The sequence below is a fragment of the Serinus canaria genome, chromosome 6 (genome assembly GCF_022539315.1).
Source record: "Serinus canaria isolate serCan28SL12 chromosome 6, serCan2020, whole genome shotgun sequence".
Taxonomy (NCBI): Eukaryota; Metazoa; Chordata; class Aves; order Passeriformes; family Fringillidae; genus Serinus; species Serinus canaria.
Genome location: NC_066320.1, coordinates 29102356 through 29107446, shown reverse-complemented (window position 1 = coordinate 29107446; position 5091 = coordinate 29102356). Strand labels below are relative to the sequence as shown.

At 40.7% G+C, this 5091-nt stretch overlaps 1 long non-coding RNA gene across 1 annotated transcript; it reads left to right on the top strand.

Annotated features, from left to right (window-relative positions):
- Nucleotides 1-1170: 1170 nt before the first annotated feature.
- Nucleotides 1171-4120, top strand: LOC127059776 (uncharacterized). The gene is made up of 3 exons (XR_007777922.1): nt 1171-1417; nt 3209-3269; nt 3972-4120. It is a non-coding gene; the product is annotated as an uncharacterized LOC127059776 (long non-coding RNA).
- The last annotated feature ends 971 nt before the right edge of the window (nt 4121-5091 follow it).

The following is a 5091-nucleotide window of genomic DNA, read 5'->3' as shown; positions in this document are numbered from 1 at the left end:
GATGGAAAGATAAAAACCTGTCTGGGAAATTTGAAGCAAGGCACTGAAATGACTGCAGAAGGACAGAAGGGGAGTTGATGTCTCAAAAGGTATCTGGCTGTGTGTCTGCTTCACTTGCACCCCAAAATGCACTTCTAACACTTGGTCCTTCAGGAAAGGATGGTCCCAGTGCCAAGGCTGTCAAATAAGGAGGCAGAAATAAAAGTGAAAGAAGTGTAGGACCCTGCCTCAGCAAACTCCCATGCCAAAACAGACCTCCCCAAGTGTTGTTGACCTGGGATGAGGAAGAGAGAAATCCAAGACCTGGTGATCTGAGTGATGTTCAGATGACAAATGGGGGGGATTCCAATTTTATTTCCTTCCCCTGTTACCACAGGTTCTGAGCTGGTGACCTCTTACAGAGCAGGAGATATTTGAGTGGGAAAAGGTCCAGTGTTCATGCTGTTTCTGGCACTGCTGTGGAGCACTCAGTCACTCTAAAACATCTACATCCACCAAGAAAGAGCAAAACTAAACCAAACCAGTCCACACCAACATTTTCTCTCTTTGGCTCCCATCCTCCAAACTGAACAAATAATTTTAGCAATTGTGTTGGTGACACAAATGCACTTGCAGCTCTCCTTCCTCTTCCCTGCTACATGATTATTTATTTTATGATAAATTTTCACAGGTCATTGGCAGTGCCTCTGGCCCAGCTGGGAAATTTATGGGGCAGCAGACAACCATTCTCTCTACTTGTTTTTTGTGGGCTTGAATCCAAATCTAATCAGGACAAACGTCCCCAAATCCTTCCTTGAAGGAAATATTTCAAAAGAGAATAACATTATTAATATTTTGAATAGGTAGACAAGGAGGAAATAGTTGTTGATATATTTATTTTAGAGCAACATAGATTGAAAAGAGAGAATTTGGTTGATAGAGTCTGTATGTGTACATTCCATGGAAGAGATGCATTTCTATGTGAAAGTGAATAATCAGAAAAGGTTTTTGTCTGGGACTCCTGAAAGGGAACTTGTTTGTTTTAAATTCTGTGGGGGTTTGAATGGTTTCTGCCCCTTTTCCACCAAGCTCCAGCATTGTTTCTCTGTTCATGAAATGAAGTCCAGTACAAGCCATCTTCTCTTTGCAGGACCTCTTGGAAGCAATCTGCAGTTTGGGATGTACTGAGCTGGGAGTGACCGGGCTTTATTTCTCTGCCACAGCACAGAAGGCTTGGTAGAAAGATTCATTGAAGTACAAAGAGGATATAATTAGCCTCCCAAATTACTCCAAACCTGCTGCTGCCTCACTTCAGCTGACTAAAGATCACTTTATGACCAGGAGATAACAGTTTTATGTGTTTGGGCTATTCCCAAGTGCTGCTGGTCAAATCTGCCCCTCGGTCAGATCTTCTAGAAATACAAGCTGTGAGTTCCTTGTAAGTACAGGACTATTTTTATTTAGCTGTTTCAGGGCCCCATTGCCTGAAAACCAATCCAGTTGTTTAACTTTGAGGAAAAGAGCCCTAATCTCTCTTGCTTCTATCCCATGTCTTTTACATCCTGAGACTGGAAACAATCTATATCCTAAACACTCAGAGTTTCAGGAATGTTAAATAAGAAGGCTCTATCTGCACTGGGCAGGAGGACATGAGTTAGTTAGTCAGGCAAATAAACAAACACAGTAAAACACACAAATAAAGCCACCACACCTGCAGGAATGTTAGATATGTTAAAAGAGGTTGCATCCCTAGGCGAGCTGCGCTGGTTCACTTTTCATCACCAGTGACCACGTTACACATGCAGCTGGTGACATTACTTAGCCTCCAGCAAGGTCAGAGCATGCCATGGAGTGAACAGAGAAAGAACTGTTCCCCTGTTTGTAGCAAAAACATGGTCAGAAGTGATTTGAACTCCAGCTGCAGCTCGGCCTGCCTGGTGATAGCAGAGCAACGCTGCTACCAAGGGCTGGCTCCCCTCCCTCTCATTGCCACCAGGCCACCTTCAAAGCAAAGATGGGTTAAAAATATCTTTTTATCTCATGGAACTTGTTTTCATATGCCTCCCTAAAGTGAATTCTAGGGAAATGAATATTCAGGAATGTATGGCAATAGAGGTTTTTGTTGCACTTTGTAGGCACTGAAAGGATGTTTTCTGTCTGGTTGTATCGCAAACTGGATTTAGAGGGCCAGGTTTTGAAAATCCTTGGCAGCTCATGGGTCACTCAGGTGCCTGCTGGGGCTCTCAGAAATGCCCATCCAGCCACATCCAGCTTATGTGAAGGACATAAAGATTTGAGCATATATAAAATTTGGACAAAGATGTTTAAGAATGCTGTGGCAATCATCAAAGCGATTCCCCAAGATGAGAGAGCTAAAAGATGAATTAAACCACAGACTGATGGTGTCACAACTGTTTACATGAAATGAAATACACTGTACATAGCATATCTTTAGTGCAGAACTTATTATTTATTTGATTTTCATTAACAGTGATGCATAGGAATACTTAATCACATTGCCTGGTCAATAGATTTAGTCACAGGCACTGCCTGAAAACCATGGTTCATTCTGAAAAACTTCAAGTTTTACCAATTGTTAAAGGGGTTAATAGAGGCTGTGCACGAGGAAGATAACCTAGGTTTAGAAAAACTATAGTCATCATTGTTCATTTATTCTCTTTATTGAGGTAATTTAATTATCATATAGACACAAACATTTGCTCCCATGCTGGGCTCTTCACATCTGTTAGTAGAGATTTGATTAGGTCTACACAAATGTGCTAGATTATACCATCTAGTTGGTGAAATTCAAGCCACCTGGATATTTTAGCAACATCAATAAGAATAATTCTCTTTTTCCAAATCAGTAAATCCAAGATATATTAAAAAGAATTAATTAATGAGTACCAGATAGGCAAAACAAACATTTGACAATGAATCATATTATCAAAGGTTTTGTGGGAGATCCCTCTCAGCTTATGTTTAGATGTCAAATTATATTACCAAAACTAAACAATCTGTTAAACCGATCTCTTAATGCAATAAGTCTCAGCACCAAACTCTCTTTTTTCCCAAAGTCCTTCATGAATGCAGTGCAGCATCTAAGGACAACACTGCTTAAAGCACCAGCAGTAATGTTACATTAACAAGCCATTAGCATGAAATAGCTGACTCCTAATATTTTTATTGCCATTAAGGTTTTTTTTCTGTTTTGTTTTAAATCATGCAGGTCCTGATGATGAGAACTGCTAATCACCCAAGGAGCCTTTGTGGGTGTGAGTCAAGCCAGGGTGAGCAATAACGCCCTGAGTGTGCATTTCTGGGTTATGCTTTTAGAAAGTGAATGAGCCAAAAGCTTCACAGGGAATTTGTAGTAAATACAGCTGTTAGGATGACATTCAATGATATTAAATGTAAAGAGAGGGGAGAGAAAGCAGCTGTTGTCCACTGGAGAACTTATCTCCAAGTTCATTTAGAAACTTACCAGATGTGACATTATTTTTTTCCTCTTACTCCAGAAGGAAGCTGCTGAAATTAATTTAGGTAGAGGTGAAGTCCTTTTTTGAGAAAAGAACTTTCAGGCAGAACAAGCCTTCAATCTAGAAGTATTTATGAAAATACTTTACTTTGGTCAATTAATTATTTGTGCAAACATAGAACAATTTGAATTAACTTTTAGTGAGTCCTTCAGGCTGTGAGAGGAGAAGCACAGAGTGGTCGAGCTGGCAAGTGAGAGCAGTTCCTGGACCCCAGGAAATGTGATTAGTGTGAGTGCCCAAGCAAGTCCACGTTAATTCAGCTTCCTGTGTGGCTGACACCAGGCATCCAAAAGGGGAAATGTCTCACTGAAGTGTTTTGTTTGGGCTTTGTGAAGCAAAATTGAGCAGAGTTCAGCTCCTTGAATGGAGAGCTGTCCCTCTGGTGGATGTGGTGGCTGTGACCAGCCTGGGGGAAGAACCCTGTCCCATGTCAGGTTCCCTTTTGCCTTCCAGAGAGCTCTGTCTTTGTTTGACGTAATTCTTCCAGAGGAAGGGTTGGAAAGCCAGGAAGGAGGTGAAGTTTCTGACACATCCCTGCTCTCTGCACGTGTCCCACCAGATTTCGTGGCAGCTCAGGAACGGACCCAGAGGATTATGGTAACCTAAGAAAAGTGGGTTTTTTGGGTACTGCCTTCTCAGAAGTGGTGTTAAGGCTTGTGTTATAACTTGTCACTGCAAGAGCAAGCTGGACTAAAAGCTTTCTAAATCCATATAATTGAACTTAATTGTTTACATAATAAAATTATTTTTAATGGAGAACAATTGAATGATGATGATTCAGTCCCAAGAATTTGCTTCTAAATCTCCAAACAGGCCTCCTCTGGGAAGAGTCATCATCAGAAAGAAGGATGTGTCCCCACTCTGAGGTAGTTGGATGTCTCTGAAATACACCTAATAATAAATAAATAAACCTAATGCAGAAAGGAACTGGATGGCAAACCCATCCCAGCCTCAGGAATCCTGCACAAAATTACCAGGCTTCTTTGACCTATTTATTCCATTGAATATAAAAGAGATGGGAGTCATTGTTGTGAATCCAGAAGTTATGGAGTGATGCTGGAGAGGCACCAGAGATGCCCATGGAGCTGAAACTGAGCTTGAAGCTTTATTTTTATTGTTGATGAGGTTCAGCTCAGGAAAGGTAACAGATTTATGGACATTGATTTATGTTCTTGATGTTCTGCTGGTAACAGGTTTGGGGCAGAAACCAATCAACTTTCTGCTGATTTTCTGTGCACTTTTAGAAAGTGATTGCTGGTTTCCAAACCAGCAATCACACACTGGGGTGTTTTTAATGTTTGGAGGAGTAGAAGAAGAAAGATAGATTTCACATATTTTATTTCAAGTCAGTACTAAAATTTTATTAATTTAATTGCCCTTGACTGTGTTCAATTCTTGCATCAAAACTGACCTGAAGAATTATCTTTTTAATTCTCCACCACACAGGGCCTAAGGTCCACAAAACCACTGGGTCTGTTTGGCACCACTTCAAGGTTTTTTTCCACTTTCATTATAGCCTGGATATGACTTGAAATCATATGTTATTAGCCTGAGTGAGAATTACATGAGGAAC